At 39.0% G+C, this 19,954-nt stretch overlaps 2 protein-coding genes across 2 annotated transcripts in view; one reads left to right on the top strand and one right to left on the bottom strand.

Moving 5' to 3' along the window:
* Nucleotides 1–4,437, bottom strand: part of ASTE1 (asteroid homolog 1) — a 336,696-nt gene extending 332,259 nt beyond the window's left edge. The window contains exon 1 of the mRNA XM_044066199.1: nt 3,975–4,437. The gene's annotated coding sequence lies outside the window, so the exon portion shown is untranslated. The remainder of the gene's footprint in view (nt 1–3,974) is intronic.
* Nucleotides 4,438–4,551: 114 nt separating this feature from the next.
* LOC122798075 (serine/threonine-protein kinase Nek11-like) overlaps nt 4,552–19,954 on the top strand; it is an 818,720-nt gene continuing 803,317 nt past the window's right edge. The window contains exon 1 of the mRNA XM_044066732.1: nt 4,552–4,686. The gene's annotated coding sequence lies outside the window, so the exon portion shown is untranslated. The remainder of the gene's footprint in view (nt 4,687–19,954) is intronic.

Raw genomic sequence — 19,954 nt, 5'->3', positions numbered from 1 at the left:
AGCACTTCTTCTTGGATTAATTTAAGTCGTAAAGATGTTATCCCACAGTTTTTAATGGAGCCAAAGACACAATGTCTGTGCTAGACAATAGTTGATACCTCCTGTAGGAAGAGTGAAATGGTTTTATAACTTTCAGGAGCTGCACCACATCTTACCAAAGCTCTGTCTGTGTGTATTGTATTACATAGGTGCTAAAATCCCGTTAGTTTCTAGTGCTGGTGATAGCAAGGGAAGCAAAAGTCAGATGACCAGATTTGATGTCATTGTGTAATCAACTCAAATAATTTAGATATTATATTGAGAAGTCTCTCAGTCAGACTGGGCAGTTTGTTCTTTGAAACCTGACTAGAAAGACCCTCACCCACATCATCTTGCCTTGCGGTAGTAATTAACTTTAACTAGGAAACAGCAATTCTTTTAGATATGTCAGGAAAATATAGTGAGATTAGAAGTGCTGTTTTTCTACAACTGTGTGAAACTTTCATTGGTGTTATTTTTTAATATCCCCTGTTACTGAAACTCTAGTGTTTACTGTAAATAGATATTTAGTATTCTTAGGTTCTTTTATTATTTATTCTTACATATATTTAAACTTCTTATTGCGGCTGGTCCTTTTTAGAAAATATTTAAGTTTTGGGAGTATTTGCACATATTTATTTGATGACAACTCTGGCCACTCCTGACAGCCTGTCTGTTTGGTCACCATTACCACTTGTATTAATATTAATTTCACTCAGTATGATTGGATACCCTTTTAAGAGCCTTATAGTAACTGATTGGTAGCACTGAATCTACCTTACAGTCTGGGTAAAGTTGGTAGAGTGGGTAATCTGTGCCAGCCTTTCCTCGCTGTGTGAGTGTGAAAATTAAATCTCAAAGAATCTGTGTGTCAGCTACTTGGGTAGGGGCACGAAGCACTGGTTTGATGGTGCCAGTGGGGACCAATATGTGATGTCCCCACTTGGGGCCAATAATCATGGAGCCTGTTATTACATGAAACTCTGCATGGTCACCATATGGCTGCTGAGAGAATGCACACCTTTAGTGACAACTGCTTACAGGCTAGAGAAGTTCAATATCCACAACACTGCTCACCAATATGTGATATCCCTATGCTGGGGCCAGTAATCAAGGAGCCTCTGAATCCTCATCACTGACAATGGAGAGGGATGTTCACTTGGAATACAAATGGATACACTATTTCCACATGTAGACCTCTCTGCATCAAGCACAAAGTTCCCTTAATAGCACACAGGGAACTCTCTCAGCCCAAGGGATCTGTGTTTTTCTCTCTCTATCTCTCCCCAGGTCCCCATTAAGGATCCCCACTGGCACAGCTTCAGGGTCAAGTCCTCAGCCGAGTGCCCAAGTCAAGTCCTCCACCACTCTCTCTGTAAAACCAGCACTTCATGTCCCTGAGATTTAATTTTCACACATACACATAGAAAAGGCTAGCACAGATTACCTGTTATACTAACCTTGCCCAGACTATAAGGTAGATTCACTGTCTCCAGTATGTTACTACAAGGCTCTTAAAGGGGTATCCAATTATACTGAGTGAAATGAATATTAATACAAGTGGTAATGTTGACCAAACAGCCAGGCTTTCAGAAGTGGCCAGAGTTATCACCAAATAAATATGTGCAAATACTCCCAAAACTTAAATATCTTCTAAAAAGGACCAGCCACAATAAGAAGTTTAAATATCTTTAATAATAAATAATAAAAGAACATAAGAATACTAAATATATATTTACAATAAAAAACTAGAGTTTCAGACACAGAGAACATTAAAAATAACACTGATGGAAAGTTTCACACAGTTATACAAAAACAGTACTAATATCACTATGCTTTCCTGACTAATCTATAAAATTACTGTTCCCTAGTTAAGTTACTTACTACCACAAGGCAAGATGATGTGGGTGAGGGCCTTTCTAGTCAGGTTTCTAAGAATAGACTGCCCAGTCTCACTGAGAGACTTCTCAATATATCTAAATAATATTTCAGAGTTGATTACACAATGACATCACATTGTAATCTGACTGCTGGTTCCCATGCTATCACCCACACTAGAAGTTGACATGATTTTAGCACCTATGTGCTACAATACACACAGACAGAGCTTTTATTAGATGCGGTGCAGCTGCTGGAAGTCATAAAACCATTTCATTCTTGCTTCAGGAGCTATCAACTATTCTCTAGCACAGACACTGCACCTTTGGTTCTACTCAAAACTGTGGGCTAACATCTTTATGGCTTAACCCATAAATTAATTTAATTTCACGAATATATTGCAAAGTCAGGTGGATTAAGATTAACCTCATTTCCAGTATCTGCTGTTACAATGTATACATTTAAACAGTTACACTAATGCATGTACATTTACTTTCCTTCAAGCAGGGCACACTGTTGATACATTTTAACACAAGCGAACCTCACCAATACATTCTCGGCACAAGCACCTGTACAAATCAGTTTGACATATACAGGACATATAATTACTTACAAAATTCCAGCTAGCTGTGCTGGCATATGTTACAAATCCACTGCCCTAGCATATGTTACAAATCCACTGCCCTATTTCTCTTGGCATGGTTGACAGTACCTTCTATCATCACAGACCCAAAACAGGAAAAGCTTTTAAATATCATTCTAATTTGCTTAGAAAGTTAATACAGCAGGTTGTGCATCTATATTCATTTCCTGAAGAATAAGAATGTTGAAGCAATATTGTCTGGCATTATTGACTACTATTGCCAGTGAATTGTCTATTTTCCAAAAAGGGCTGATGTGTTAGGAGATTTTCCAAAACAATAAGAGACCATACTAGTAAAAATACACAAAACTAGCATAAATACTGAAGAAAATGAGATCATAAGAATAGATCGTTTTAAAAAATAAGCAACAACAGTTTCATATCATGTCAATATACATCAAAAACTTGAACAGAATCAGTACAACATAAAAAAGGTAATTTATACCATAAGGTGTACAAGCTGCTTGATACCAGTCAAAATCTAACATTTTGCAAACATATGCGGCAAAAATTGGGGACGTTCGACAAAATCAGGGATAGCCGAAAGTTATGTACGCATCAAAAAGATAAACAGGTAGGCAAAATGTCTACCGTTTAGCTCAAATTCTACATTTCTCCCAATGAGTGCCAGTTTAGGGGCTGGCTCCTTCATCACCCTGATAAGAATAAGTATGTTCTGGAAAATTAATATTAACATTGCCCTACCTGTTTCGGCTAAGGTATGTCTCATTAAGGACAGCTTCTAATAAGCCTTTATTTAAAAATGTAATAATATTGCCTTCACATTGAAAGGGTTTGCTAGTAATTGCTGGGTTTGTCATACATTCACAGACTTGGTTTAAGTAAAATCTATGTTAGAAACTAATGGCCTATGTTGCTCAGTTAGAATACTTTTTAGCCATTAAACATCACACTGCAGCAATGCTGAGAACCTTCTATGTTGTGCTCGTCTTTTCAAAAATGTGAAAGGTACAGGTTTACATTTGAGATTATGCACAACAGTAAAATCAGGGGCAGATTTTAAACACTGCTCTGATGCATGTAGAAAGTCGCAAGAATGACACTTTTCGCATTAGCTAAACGATATGAAACTCAAATAGCTGCCATTACTCATTGCAATCACGAAGTAATAGCTGCCATTACTTAGTCATTGCAATGACTTCTCAGAAAACAAATTTTGCGGTAAAATGATAAAAAAATACGAGGCAAAATCGGGAGTATTCTGCGAAAGCAGGAACAGCTGACAGCTGTAGACTTAGAGAGGACTAAGAACCGCATAGTTGAACCTGTAAACAACTGCATATATTCTTCGTCGGTGAAAATTATCCAAGTAATAGTGCAATGTGTTTTACTACTGTGATTACTGTGTCTGTTGAGCAGGAAGTCCTCAAAGACCTAAGCTATGAGGCATAAATACAAATAAAAACACACTCACCCGAACCACCGATTACTAAAGTAGCTAAACAAGCGAATACTTTAAACGGAACACGTTACTGCCACCATTTGGTTGGAGATCGAACCACAACTGTGTAATTATATAGCGTTCTACATCTGAAGCATGGTTTTACTTCTTTTATCGTGCCGTTTGTAGGTCTAATTTCTTAATCAATAGCGCTAATTTTTGTTAAATTTAGTTACAAGAAAGGAACACTCCTGCTGTAAAACGACTGCCGTGAATAGGTGTATGCAAGTGGATGACATAAACTGTAATAGTATACAAATAGTACTGTTTATTAGTAAAAACGTTTGCCAGGAAAACCATAAAAGATATACTCCGTTAAATATCCAAAGTATCGAAATGGTGACGAGCTTTAAGCAGCTGTGAACACACACACACAAAAAAAATGAAACATACAAAAACTGTCTCCAAATAAATCACACAGGAAATGATAAGTGCGGCCAAGATGTCTACGCTAATACTGTGTGTTTGGGTTTGCAGTTGACCCCTTAAACTTGGCGCACGTAGCGCCGTTTCCAAGATACAGACTTGTAAACAATAAAATACTTTTAGATTTTGTTCTTCTAGCTTATAGAGTAGAGTTTAATCAGTTAAAAAGTGCATTTTCACTGTTTGTAACGAGTGAAAATCACTTTGCTTGGAATTGGCAGGTTTGTTGAAGTATTCTCGTAACTGGCGTTTGTGTAAGGTAATTAAACTACATTTCATATTGTTGTAAACTGTAATAGTCCTTGAACATAAAGCAATAGGGTCATCACGTGCGCTCTAGTTGTTAGTGCTGAGCTTGGAAATGCTTGCATGAATACATTCAAGTTAAGATGAACAGTATTTGCTCCTTCAAAATGATAAAATAATATCTGTGCTTTTATTAATGGGTTCATTAATCAGTGATGTCCAGCAGAATTGAACATTGGAATAGTTTTCCTTGCTTCACTGGCTTGTATTTGCATGTGGGATTCCATCAATGGAAGGGCTGCTTGCCAAACAAGGATTGCTGTCTCAGCTGGTCAGGGAACAGTTCTTTGATCTGTGATGTAATCAGTGAGTTGGAGAAGTAGTTGTGTGGTTGCTTTAACTTTGCATTGCAGTTTTTTTTTTCTTTGACGGTCTTGAACCTATTTATATGTGTTGAGGTTGCATAATGTAGAATGTGTTGCACAATGTTTTGACAAATATATTTTCACTTGCAAACATTGTTATCCATGCTTAAGAACTACATGCACTTAAACTTAACAAAAACAAAAAAGACTGATACAGTTTGTTTCAAGAAAGGGTCATAGTAATATCTTTATTATTCAGTCACTTTATATAGTTATGCCAAAATAGAACTGAGATAAATAAGGGCTGGACTTGCACAAGTATTCAGTAAACTAATACCATAAATAAGCATTTTTACAGAAAAACGCATTTCTTCTGGCCCCCTTTCAGAAACTGTATTTCCATTTTTTCCAGCAGGCACCTTTCAGTTTGACCCCTTTCAGATGTCAGTAAAATGGACCATCTTTCGTGGGCCTTGCCGAATACAGTAGTGCCTACCACCTTCATGCTGTCACCATACTGATATTGTTTAACCATCTAGGGGGTAGCCTAGCAGTTTACTAGAGGGGGTCACACTGTCTGTTTTTACACCATTGGTGTATTGTCCTAATTTTTACTCTTCACAGAAGTTCTTAAACATAGCATGAATAAAATAGCCTTGATTGTCCCTATAACTAGTAACTATACAACTTGTCAGGAAGGCAAACAGTTAGGGGGAAAACTAATTTAAAAACTTGCATGCATTGCAATGTTGCGAATATGCAATGACATTGTTATTTATGTTCCTGGACTTCCACCAGTTGATTTTGCTGCTTGTGTTACAACAGGCTCCCTATTGAAAATCCGAAAAAAAAAGACCAAACACACAGGAGAAAAGCGAATTTTGAAAATCACTCTTCTCATTAAAACTTCTTTTTGCAAGCACCCCCAATTTTATATTATACCATCTCCAAGATCACCATACCTTGCAGTAAAAGGAATATTCTTTGAAATGGCATCTCAGACTTGGCATATACGAGTCCATTCTTTCGACTATTCAGTCTGTGTTTCGGACTGTCTAGCTGGTCTCAACATTTCAAATGGTTACCATTACACCGTTACAATATCTGTTCACCATTACTTTCTTCCATACCTCTCAACCTCGTAGAGCAAGAAATCTGAACAAAGCCACAACTAATGGGGTGCAAAAGCCCAAAAGTAGGGACACTTTTTAGCTATTGCTCTTACAAACTTAGAAAGTTGATAGAATAACAAGTTTTGCATTAGCATGGATTTTCTGAAAGATACAAAGTCTGAAACATAAATGTCTGTCGTTATTTTATGACTTCAGTCCTCATTATTTTGCCAGTGATTTGGCAGAAAACCACAATTATATGAGAAACGGACCAAAAATATGAGGCAAAAATCTGGGCACTTGAGAGGTATGCTTTCCTGATATCCTCTTTAATCATTAAATATTCTTTTTCTCTATCTGCTTGCCTTTTCCCCACAAAAACTCTGCTCTTCTAACATTTTTTTGCGTTATATATTTTCCATATAGTCCTTAATATTTTCATTCATGGCAATCTGATCTTATAATGTTAATCTTTCTCATCTCACCTTTCCTTATATTTCCATTCATTGCAATATTTTTTCATTGTATGTATGTATTTAAGTATGTATGTGTGCATCTTGTGATATTATGTTGAACTCTCCCATGATTATTATGCAAAACTTATGTGCATGTACTTTTTAATGATAGCTGTTGTCTGTAATATTTTTTGCAACTGTATTTAATTTTATTATTGCACATTTATACTTTTTTGTTTACTGTAATCATGTCCCAAAAAATTGTTAACATGTCTTGTGGACATCTGAATTCTTCTGAATTAAAATTTACAATGTGTTTAGCTTGTAAAAAGATTACAGTGTGTATTGTCTGCTACTTAGCACATTTATCTGGTACTTAGCACATAGGCTGAAGGCTCCAACTGTTATCTGGTCCTTCTTCTTCCAGTACTGCTGGGTTTAATTCCTTTAGCCTTCCTCTACCCACTGTGTGAGTCTGAGCAATTCACTTAACCAGATGTTACTCCTGGACTGTGGCTCAAATAGGTCCATGTGGATCACTCTACAACCCAGGTTAACAAACATTTTTTGGGGGGGGGGGGAGGGGATAATGCAGCCCTATACTTTCCTAGCTACCTCTACTCCTAAACTTGGCTAAACAATAGTAATCAATGAGATATAAACTTCCACCAGCTGTAACATTCTTGACCCTTTCTCCAAAAGTATAATGTACTGGGAGACTTTTTTCTGTTCTGTTCTCTTTCTGTTTCAGATATACAAACTAAATACCAAACTTTCTCATAGATAAGTTCACGGAAAGTCAGGTAAGTTCATAGATTAGTACTAGGCTAACTTCCCTTGCGAGCCATTTTAAGTCTAGCCAATTATCCCTTATGAGGCTTAAACCCTGCAACTTGTGTTTGTAAGGCAAACACCTTAACTATTAGGCCACCCTCCCAACAAATATTTGGACTGCTGTGGGGCTTGAACCATGCCTAACTACATGCTAGGTGAATATTCTAACCACTACACTATTCCATCTTCAAAACTTATACAAATGTGGCATTTAATTGTGTTGAGTCCCTGCATGGTGAGATTCTGTAATTAGTTTAAATGTGAAGTACGTGTGAGTTTTAGAGCCGAGAGATAGCACATAGTTGTCTGACATTGATAGCTTGTCTTTCTCAAATGCATATTCAGTATAATGTGGAATACCCTATATATTAGGCTACTCTTCCACCTTTATTATTTCACATATACTGTGCATACTATATTTTACAACTTTCATGTTACATTTTACCATTTTGAGAGTGTTGTGTGACTTATTGTGTAATTATATGTTTCTGATTTAATACTCTAGTAAGTAAATAAGTGAATAAATAGATTTAAAAAATACACATGCATTATACTATTTCTAAGAAAACTTTAGCAAAATATGCAAATTGTTTAGCTCACTAGAGACTAGTCTCTTCACATCCCTGGGCCCCAGGATAGTAAACATGCAAGTTATATGTACATTTAAAAGGTACAGTGGGTACAAATATGAGTGTTTGTTCACAGACTATATCAGGTAAAATGTACTTATGATGCCATCTGAGCGACTAGTTTAAGACATTTAATGTGGGAAAGTTTAAAATACTAAGTTCTGTATGCTAACACCATACATTTAGTTAAAGATATGAGTGAAAAAAAGTGATAAGTTGCTGGGATTCAATTCCCCCCAACAAAGACAGATGTCCACATTATTTCTCCATGTCCTTATTACCTCACACCCTCAAAAGGAGACTCTGGGACAGATGTGAGGCAGACTGCATCATTACTGAGTATAGTTTTAAAAATGGAGCCTCAAGCTGAAAGCTTCCAGATTTCTGAGAAGTCTGCCATCTTGTACGTCAGTCCGACAGGTGCCTGGGCTGGAACAAGATGTTTTTTTATAAAACAAACATACTAACTTCAAAAACAACAATCTCTTCTACAAACTCTAACTTTCTTACTTTACTCCTGAAAACTCTGTTTTTACAATAGTTAAATGGCATTACATTCTAACATATCTCTAAACCTATATATCTCTCTTAACTGTATATATTAATTTTCAGTACATACTCTGTTTGACGTTTCAACTGTAGATCCTAAACTGTAAATACAATTATATTGTACATACATATTTGATTTACAATGAAAAATATTTTGTTGTCAAGAAACAAAAAATGCACAATGTTTTTAATATGTGCATGTATTTTGGAATTGTAAAAACTGTACAGCTTTTTTCCTCCTTGTGCAGTGAAAAACTCCTATAATGTGACTTCATTTATGCATTTTGCAATATTATCTAAATGTATATCTGTAGTAGCTGTGGAGCTTTTCTCCTGGGGCCTCCGATGAAAATGGGTTTGGTCTGTTGGACTTTCCTGGTAAACAAAGATAAATAAGATGCTGTTTTGTTTTCTATAGAGTTTCCACAGATTTCTGTCACTTTTTCATTTGAAGACTTTCCAGCTGTGGTGGTGGAAACACCCAGGGAAGAATGTCAGCGTAGCAGATGCCTGTACCTAAACCAAAAGTAATGTAGTAGGAGTGGGCACCATATAACTAAATAATTTCCATCCTGGCATCTAAGAGTTGGATATTAGTCCCTCAGGCATTCTGGGTTACTCCTGCTTTTGCATTTAACTACAAACATGTTTTCTTAGTGATATATTGTTTTGCTAGAAAAGGTTATACTCTCCTTATCAGCACCACCTAAGCCTTCTCTTACAATGAAGAATATACTACCTTCAGCCATCCCTTATCTGATCTAGAAGATTGAGGAGTCCCTGGTATATTCAGATCGGATTTCTTCTCCTCGTAGATTTAATATGGACTCTGGAGATGTGTATTCCCTTTAATCTACCTGCTCCATCCCTTGCCACCAAGCTGATGGCTCAAAATTTGGTGAAAGATCATTTTAAGGGGGCTACCAGAGAATTTTGCTCCACAAAGAAGAGCTATGTAGAGCTGTTGATGATTAGTTCAGCTATGCCACTTGCCATCACTCTGACGTTTTCATTATGTGCATAATGAGTAATTCTTATAGCATAATTTATAGCCACCTGTTCTAAAGAACCATGATATTTTCTTAAGAGTGAGAGAGTAGTAGCAGTTTAATTTGCTTTTATTTCTGACTCTAAGTTTGTAGGTCTTGGTACACAAAAGTGGTTAAAGAAAACTCTAACTCTTGACATTTTGTCAGATCCAGATGATAATTTAAGCAGGTTCTTTATATATTTTGGGGGAAATGTGTTTACATATGCCACCTTGGAGGAGTTATTGATTATAAGACCTAAATGATGCAGTATTAGAGTGAGAACCTTAAAAGGAGCACTTGGCTCAAGGCATCCAAGGTGCTTCTTTAAGGGAAGAGGACTTTGAAAAAAAACACAAATGGCTGACTGTGAGAACCACATTATTAGATGTGATCAAACACAGTTGATGACAATTTTAGTGTCACTGCTTCAGGGATGGAGTGTAGGAGGCATACTTGTCTCTGGACACAGCCTCTTCCAGATAATATCAAACAATAGCTGTTAACACACACCACTGGATACAAAAGTCTTATTTTGTTCTCCCTTTCACAACATCATTACATAGCTAGAAGGACAAGACAGTAGAATGTGGGAGTGCAATGCTTCACTGTCACATATCCAGAGATTCTACATAGTCTTCATCCTTGTCTTGGCTTTTCATCAGGTAATAGCAGCATCTCCAAAAAGGTAGTATCAAAAGAAAGATCAGGCCTGGAACACATAAAGCCAGCAAGCTTAGCTCTGAAGGCCTTATTGGTGTAATAGATGTTTTGATAACAATATGTGATGGTCCAGAATTATCCCTTTCACAATGACCCATCCATTACCCTGAGGAAGACGAGTTACCTGTTTTATGATGTAGTGGTTTCAAGTTGCTACAGATACATAGGCCAGATAACTTGTGTCAGAAGGTCGTACCATGCAGTTTCATACCATACTAGTTCCACTGACCATCTCTTCTGAGCACCAGATCAAGCAGACTTGTCCTTGAGTGTTTTTCATCATTTTAAAAGACAGCAGGGTTATACAGTCTGTGGCCAAGTCAGACCAACAAAATGAGTTTTATATAAGATTCTTACAGTTCCAGAAAAGATCAGTAAAACTTATGTCAGATTTCTAAAACCTGAACAAATCCACTCAGTCAAGAAATATGTTGAAATGTCAGATACTGCTGCTTCTTATGTTTGTAATATATCTTTGATAGTTTGAACACGCAGGTTACTTATCTAATTATTATGAAAGTGCTTAACCTCTTAACAAGACACTGCTCTCAAGTCCAGTCTGAAAAGATCCATATGTATCAGTGTACTCCAGTTAAATGAAAACAGACAGATAAACAAATACATACAATTTGACTTGTTTGTTCCTGTTAGCACTTAGCTAATGAGATGTGAAGTACCCCAATAAGCGCAGGCTGAACTAAGTGTTCTCTGTTGCTGTTTCACAAAAGAAAAGGAATGTTTTTTTTACTTGCTCAACTAAATGCTGTTTCTGTACATTTAAGCAGTTTAAATGTCCCATTGAATGCCACACATTCAGAGTACTTAAATGAAAACCCCACAGTGGAACTAAAAAAAAAATTCCATTGTATCTTTGTGTTCTGAGCTATTTTAATATTTATTTATTTATTTAGTTATTTATCTCTGACCTGCAAAAGTCCAACTGATTAAATCCCATTTTCAGAAGAGACCCAGGGAAAAAAGCTCAACATTTAAGTCACACATGATGCATATTTATAATTGAAGGGTAAAACATCTCTACATGAGCTTATCTACATGATTTTTACATATTTCTTACCTGTGCATACCATTTTAACACAAACAAGAGAGAAAATAACATATATTGGCTAATTATTGAATAGAAAAATAAAATCTAATTATTGAATAGAAAAATAAAATGCAATACTAGTTAAAGTATTTATAGTGTGATGATGGTGGGGAAATATAAAACTGGGGTGGTTTTGAAGTTAGAAATAATTTACAGACAGACAAGTAGTAGCATAGCTTAAAACTGGTGATGAGAGATATGGAAGAAAAAATTATGGAAATGAGTGGGAGGATAAGTGGATAGAAGAGGAATTGTAGTTAGTGGTAAGGTGCGAAAAAGAGGAAGAGTTTAGGAAATTAGTGTAGTATGAGGAGGAGCAATAAGATACAAAAGATTGGGAAGCAAAGTGGCTGTAAGAGTTGTAGGAAAGTAATGTGAGTAAAGCTAGCCAGGTGAGCAGGAAGAACAGAGCTATATTTGGCATAGGTGCTGTTTAAACAACATTTTGAAACATCAACATTTCTGTCTGTTTTAACTGTGTGGAGATTTCATTCAAGTTTTGAACATAACGGGGTTAGGGAGTCTCCAGCAGTGTTGAATGTCTTACTGATACATAGTAAGAGTTTATTGCTAGAGCAAAGGACTCTAGTGAGTGAATAGTACAGCAGAATATTTTGTAATGTTGGGCATTTGTCTGGATAGTACAACAGGTTGTGGGTAATGATTAATTATGAGTATGTCAACTGGTTTGGGAGTTCAAGCAAGTTTAATTGTTTTAATGCAAGGCAGTGGTATGTTTTATAAGACTGGTTGGTTGCAAATGTAGCTATTTTGTAGTAGCAGGAGACTCGTTTAGTTTTATATGTAGTGTTGAAATTTGTAAGAATAGGACAAGCATATAATAGAAAAGGAAGGGGGTATCTTGCTACTAAGGTAACTTGCTTGATCTGTCAGGTAGTGTTTAGCTCTGTACACGGAGCCGAGCTTTTGGTGAATTTTCTTGTATGTGGTGATAACTTTGAGGTTGCCATCTATTATGACTGAGTAGATTAGTTTGGTTTATGATTTCTATTTTTGTGAGGTAATATGAATATGTGTTTCATAAGGTGTTATTTTGGAGTAAATAACATAAGCTTTTTTGTTTTGCATTTAGCAGCAAGTTAGAATTGTTTAGGCATATTTCAATGTTGGTGAAAGATTTCTGAGTGATTTCCTGTTGTTTTGTTATGGATGGGGCAGAGTGGATAAGGGTTGAATCATTGGTGTATTGTATGAGAATGTCAGGTGGTGTAGCGGTATGAATTTTATTTATGAAAATATTAAGTAGAATGGAGTCATGTATTGACCCTTAGGGGATATCAACAGAGATTGGTTGAAATGCTGAAAGGTTTGTTGCCATTTAGTTGTCTGCTGACGATTGCATAAATAACTGTGAAACCAGCAGAAAGAGGAGTAAGTGACACCTAGAGTTGTAAGTTCAGAAAGGATTTTTTGGTGGGACACTGTGTTAAATGCTTTAGAAAGGTCAAGGAAAAGTGACAAAACAAGGTTGCCCTCGTATTGGTTTACTATGTTGGGGACGTTAAGGAGGGCAGTATTAGTACTGTGGTTGGGCCTGAAACCTTGGGTGTTGAAGAGGAGGGTGTGATTGGTTTATATGTTTAATAAGCTAAGAGTGAATACGTTTCTCGAGCATTTTTGAGAGTGGTAATAGGATAGCAGTAGGTGTATAGTTTAACTCTGTTGAAGTACCTCCTTTGTGAAGGGGTGTAATAATGGATGTTTTTTCTGGATGGATGGAACATAGTTTTCAGTTATTGACCGGTTGATCAGAATGGAGACCAGGAAGGCTAGTGCTTCTGCACCTGTTTTGTGGAACTCATTGAGAAGGTTATCGGCATCTGTGGTTGTTGCTTTTAATTTGGCTAGTAATTTTTTTTTTTTTTAATGGTTGGTGTTGGGGTGAGCTGAAAACTAAAATACAGTGTGTTGCTTTCAAGAATAGATGGAAGTTGGAGGGGAGGAGTGCAGTGGTAATTGATTAATGATAGAATTGACTGGAAAAAATGAGAGCTGAACTGAACATTTGGCAATGGACTCTGTCGTTTGAAGAAGAATGACAGGATATAGTGGTAAGGCCAGGGTGTAATCATTTATTTAGGGAGAACCAAAACACTTGGGGCTGTTTTTGTGCTTTTGTTGGAGATTACGGTAGTATGATTTTTTGTCAGATTAACAAGGATCTTGTTACGGTTTCTGAAATATCTAAAATGTTGGTGGGCATGTTGGGTTTTATTCTTATACCATTCTTCCCATGCTTTATCTTTTTGCAGCATGAGCTGTTTGGTCTCTTTTGCCAGCCATGATGCTGTGTTAGTTTTTACCCTTCTTGCCCTAACTGGTGCTAAATCATTTAGTATTTTTAGGAAGATGTAATTGAAGTGAATAACTGCTTCATCTAGGGGCATTACTCTTAATACATTCCAGTTGTAGTGGAACAGGGGTGTAATAAATGTGTCTTTCCGAAATTTGGTTAAATTCAATACTTGTTTATAGATTATTTATTTAGATTAACTGATAAGCAAACAGAGGATTTTATATTACGGGGTTTGTTTGTCAATATCCATTCCAGTGTAGACTACCTGTTAGTGTTTTGTTGATTCTGTTGGTGGAGCTTCTTTGTTGGGTGAAGCCAACTATGTGAACAGAGTCCTTGGGATTGCTGCAGTTTATGGATTGCCAGTCTATTTTTAAGTTGCATAAAATGAAGGTTTCTTTGGGATGTTGTCAGATATCCAGTGTAGCATATTTCCAGCTGTGGTAATGTTATTTATTTATTTAATTATTTCAGTTTGATGACCAGAGAAGTCAACTGGGCCAAGAAGAGCCCGTTTTCATTGGAGGCCTGGGAAGAAAAGCTCAATTTAACAATAAGAAACTGGCATATTAAGCAATAGTATATAACGTGATGATAGTACAGTTAACTAAAATAAGAGATAACATTTATATACAGAGTAGCAGTAGTATGTGCTGAGAGTACAACTGACAAACAAGAAAAGATAACATTTGTATACAGAGTAGCTGCAGTGGCAATGGATATTCATTGTGTTATGTTGTTGCCTGGTAGGATGTATACTGATAAGATACATATAGAGTTTTTCTGGTTGAGTTTGAGGTATGCAGTCAGAGTTCAGCATTATTACATTTTGGATATTCAGATGGTCTGGAGTTATTAGTTTCTTTTATAAATAATAACAATACCACTAGCTCTAAGTTTTCTGTCCATTCTGAGTATGCTGAAACCTGAGGGAATAATTTGTCAGTTATTTCTTGTTTTAGCCAGGTTTCAGTGGTGGTTAGAATGTCTGGGGAATAAAATCTAGACTTGCATGGATATCATGAATGTTGGTGGAGATACTTCTGTGGTTAATGTTGAAAATAATGAGGTTAGATTAATTACCTGATGTGAGCATTTTGTTGGGAGCACTGGAAAGTAATTTGTGTAGGTCTGGGGTTAGGGTGAATATCTCCACTAAGTTTCAAGATGGAGGTGGTTGTGAGTGGAGGTATGGAGCCATTTATATTTGTATGCGACTTTCAGTACTGCTTAAATACATATATGTTTGTAAAAGAAGAGATCTTGGCACATATATTGGTACAGAGATGGAGAGGGAAAGACTGTTTTATGATGCAATGTATGTGTGCTTGTGATGGAGTTTGGATATGATGTGGGAATATTATGCTTGCTAGCAAGGTAGTTAGTGTAGCGAGTGTACAAAACCATAACAATTGACTTACTGTCATTGTGACTTGAGATGGTGAGAGTTTAGATGGTAGGTAGAAGAAGGTAGAATTTTGGACAGATGATGGCCGTGTGGTACATTAATGAAAGTAGTGTTATGAAAAATGGAGAGAAAGAGGTGCAGTAAAGGGTGGGGAGATGTTTACAGGGTGATAGATATGTAAGGTAGTGAAGAGTAGTTAGCTTGTGTAGAGAAAGCTGTATGGTATGAATTTGTTGGTAGGGGGAGGTGAAGAGGTGAGTAGTGTATAGATGAGAGAGGAGACAAAAAAATGTGTATTGATAAGAAAGATAGTCCAAAGTAGTATCTGTAATTAGTTATATGGGTATCTAAAAAAAGTACTTTTGTGGTATGTACATATTTTTGTCTGTGTGTGTGTAGTATAACCTACACATGTGTGTGAATGGATGGATAAAGGTGTTGCTGTGTGTTGGTATATGACACACACACACACACACACATATATATATATATATATATATATATATATATATATATATATAAATGTAGTATCGGGCCAGTAATGCTGTTATTGTACTGTAGGGGCGCTCTGGGGAATTAGCAACATGTAGTGTTGGTTCTGTATTCTTTGGTAACTTGTTGTTTCCGGTGCATGTATGGCTATGGAAAAGTTGTGAACCTGTAGCATGGGTGCGCACCTGAAGGCTCTTAATAAAGAAAGGCCTTACAACTCCAGAACCGTGTGGTCTCCTTATTTCCCAGGATGTAACATATTGGCGACGAGGATGGGATGCCTCCGAGTCCGCTGCGAGTGAAAACGGCGGGGTGCAGTTAATGTCGGACGACGAAGAGACTGGGCCTGCCGGGGTTATGTCTGGTTCCATGTTGGGGTCGCTGGTTGCATATGACTGTCAGACCCAGACCTGGGAGGAGTATTGTGAAGTGTTGGAACATTTTTTTGAAGCAAACCAGATACGGGATGCGGGCCGGAAGCGAGCCATATTGCTGAACTCGGTGGGCAGCAAGACGTACAGTCTGATGAGGAACTTATTGAGTCCTGATAAACCGGGGGATAAATCGTTCACGGAGTTGACGAGCTTGCTTCAGTCACATTATAACCTGAAGCCGAGTGCCATAGTCCAAAGGTTCAAGTTAAATTCAAGGACTAGAATGGCCAATGAAACGGTAACGGAGTATGTCGCAGTGCTGAGGGAACTGGCGCAACACTGTAATTATGGGGACAGACTGACAGAAATGCTATGAGATAGGCTCTTATGCGGCATTGCAGATGACCGCATACAACGCAGATTGTTAGCGGAGCCTGAGTTGTTGTTTGAAAAGGCCTTGAAGTTGGCACAGGCCATCGAGACGGCGAATAAAGACATTCGTGATTTACAGCCAAGAGCCATCAAAGGGGTGGGGAGCAGGGGTGCTACCCCACTGCCAGTGCATAAAGTGGTCGGGGAGCATAAATCACCAGGGAAGTCTGGTCAGTATGCCTGTTACAGGTGTGGCGGAGAACATCTGTCAAGGAACTGTCGTTTTTTAAGGGAAAAATGTCATGCTTGCGGGAAAAAGGGCAATGTGAAGAAAATGTGCCGATCACCGCCCTCTAGGGACCAGCCGAGAAAGGGGGAGGAAAAGAGCAGTATGATGGACAGAAAGGGAAACCGAAACATAAAACGGCAGTATGCACACCACATGCATGAAGGTACAAATCAAAACACCAGAGAAGACGAGGAAGTGTTTACTATGTTTAACATGGAAGAGGCAAGGTGGGAAAGAGTCGATCCCATCATAACCCAGCTGGACTTAAATGGTAAAATGGTGCAGTTTGAAGTGGATACGGGATGTAGTGTGACGGTTCTGTCCAAGGTTGAGTATGGAAAGTTATGGCTAAAAGAAGCTCAGAAGCTGCGGGACTGTTCAGTGACTTTGAAAACATATACCGGTGAAACAGTTCCCACACTGGGGATGGCCAAAGTGACTGTAAGACATAAAGATAAAGTCAAACAGTTGCCAGTCATGGTGGTAGCAGGTAATGGACCAAACCTGTTAGGCCGGGCGTGGCTAAAGGAGCTGGAAATGGGTTGTTTACGGCTCCATAAAGTAGAACAGCAGGGGCTGGCCTTGCAAGATGTGCTGGGGAACAACGAAGAAGTGTTCAAAGAGGAACTGGGGACCTGGAGGGGTCCACCAGCAAAGATACACATTAAAGAAAACGCAACGCCAAGATTTTACAAACCTCGACCCGTACCATATGCAATGAAGAAGAAAGTGGAGATTGAGTTGGAGCGACTCACCAAGCAAGGTATAATTGAACCAGTGAAGTTTTCGGAATGGGCAGCACCAATTGTTCCAGTATTAAAGCCAGATAATACTGTACGCATATGTGGTGACTACAAGCTAACAGTGAACCAAGTTTCGAAACTGGAGCAGTATCCATTACCCAAGGTGGAGGATGTATTTGAAAAGCTGTCGGGAGGTGAAAAGTTCAGTAAACTGGACCTCAGTCAGGCATATCAACAAGTAGTTCTGGAAGAAGGGTCAAAGGCCTATGTCACCCTTAACACACACAAAGGGCTGTTCCAAGTCAATCGTTTACCCTTTGGGGTTTCCTCTAGTCCAGCTATTTTCCAGAGAATAATGGAGGGACTGGTGGCAGGAATTCCGAAGGTGGCTGTGTATCTGGACGACATCCTGTTGATGGGGAGGAACAATGGCGAGCATCTGGAGACTCTGAATGAGGTGCTAAGTCGACTGCGAGAGGCTGGTTTACGAGTGAAGAGGAGTAAATGTGCTTTCATGGTAAAGGAAGCAGAGTTCCTGGGTTACAAGGTGGATGCCTCGGGCCTACACCCCCTGCCAGACAAGGTAAAAGCCATCCAAGAGGCACCTGCACCCACAAATGTTACAGAGCTGAAGGCTTATTTAGGCTTACTCAACTATTATAACAGGTTCCTACCAAATCTGTCAACGCTGTTAGCTCCTTTACATAAACTGTTAAGGAAGGAGACCCTGTGGACGTGGCAGGAGGAACAAGACAAAGCGTTTGAGCAGTCCAAGGAACTAATGCAGTCTTCAGAGGTTTTGGTGCACTACGATAGTCACAAGGACTTAATTTTGTCATGTGATGCCTCACCGTATGGGTTAGGGGCCGTGTTGGCACACCGGATGCCAGATGGACAAGAAAGACCCATTGGGTTCATGTCACGCACCTTAACTCCAGCAGAGTCAAACTATTCCCAGCTAGACAAAGAGGGTTTGGCTGTAATGTTTGGAATTAAGAGGTTCCACAAATACCTCTATGGCAGGAAGTTTACTGTGTGCACCGATCATAAGCCTTTGTTGTCACTGTTCAACGAGATGAAGGCCGTGCCTCAGATGGTTTCGCCCCGAATTCAGAGATGGGCTGTAACATTGAGAGGTTATGAATATGAGATTGTTTATAAGCCCGGGAAACACCATAGCAATGCGGACGCGTTGAGCCGTCTGCCGCTACCGGGGCCTCCCCAGCGAGAGGAGAGGGAGGACCGAGTGTTGATGATGGAGGACATCACGTTGGTGTCAGCGAAGGAATTGAGCGAATGGACACGAAAAGACCCGGTGTTGGCTCGAGTGTTTCAATGGGTCCAGCAAGGCTGGACAACAACACAACAACCTGATCCAGTTTTCCGGCCTTATGAGGTGAGGAAAACAGAGCTGAGTGTGCAAGATGGATGCGTGTTGTGGGGGGCCCGAGTGATAATCCCGCCCCCAGGAAGACGTGCACTTTTACAACAGCTGCATCAGGGTCATGTGGGCATCACCCGAATGAAGGCCTTAGCACGAAGTTATTTCTGGTGGCCAAAGTTGGACCACGACATTGAGGTCACTGTGAAAGAGTGTAAAACCTGTCAGCAGCATCGCAACTTACCTGTGGCGGCACCACTACACCCATGGGAGTGGCCGAGTAGACCTTGGCAGAGACTTCATATAGACTATGCAGGGCCTTTTATGGGGGCAATGTTTTTGATAATAATGGATGCTCATTCTAAATGGATGGATGCCTACCCAGTCAAAACACCCACTTCCACCACTACCATTGAATGCCTGAGAAAGAGTTTCAGTAGCCAAGGATTACCCGAGACTATTGTATCAGATAATGCTTCATGTTTCATGAGTGAAGAGTTCAAGGGTTTCCTGGAAAAAAATGGCATTGTACATGTCACATCAGCACCGTACCATGCGGCTTCAAATGGCTGTGCTGAAAGGGCTGTCCAGACTTTTAAAGCGATGATGAAAAAGGCTGGAGACGGAAGTATGGCAGCAAAAGTATCAAGGGTGTTATTCAACTACCGCATTACACCCCAGTCTACCACGGGATTGTCCCCTGCCGAGATGTTGCAAGGACGGAGATTAAGATCCACGTTGGATCTGGTGCATCCAAACATCCGAGCTAAGGTAGAGAGGATACAGTGGAGGCAAAAAGAACATCATGATCGACGACGGAGAGAGAGAAGTTTCCTGGAGGGAGATGCCATGATGACGCGAAACTTCAGTTATGGACCTAAATGGATTCCAGGGTTTATTGTCAAGAGCACGGGTCCACTGTCGTACCAGGTGAGGTTGAATGGAGGTTTAGTGGTGAGGAGACATGTGGACCAGATTCTGCGGAGTGTGCAGGAGAAGGACTCCATGGAACTGCAAGCCCCGGAAATGCCGTTAGTTTCGGGAGAAGGGCTCACAGCGGCAGGAGGATCTCCGATCGTGGGGGCCGAGGGCGACCGCCGGGACT

The sequence above is a fragment of the Protopterus annectens genome, chromosome 3.part1, assembly GCF_019279795.1.
Source record: "Protopterus annectens isolate FY-2018-M chromosome 3.part1, PAN1.0, whole genome shotgun sequence".
In the NCBI taxonomy this organism is placed as follows: Eukaryota; Metazoa; Chordata; order Ceratodontiformes; family Protopteridae; genus Protopterus; species Protopterus annectens.
The sequence above is the reverse complement of the archived record's forward strand: the minus strand, read 5'-3'. Positions and strand labels throughout refer to the sequence as shown.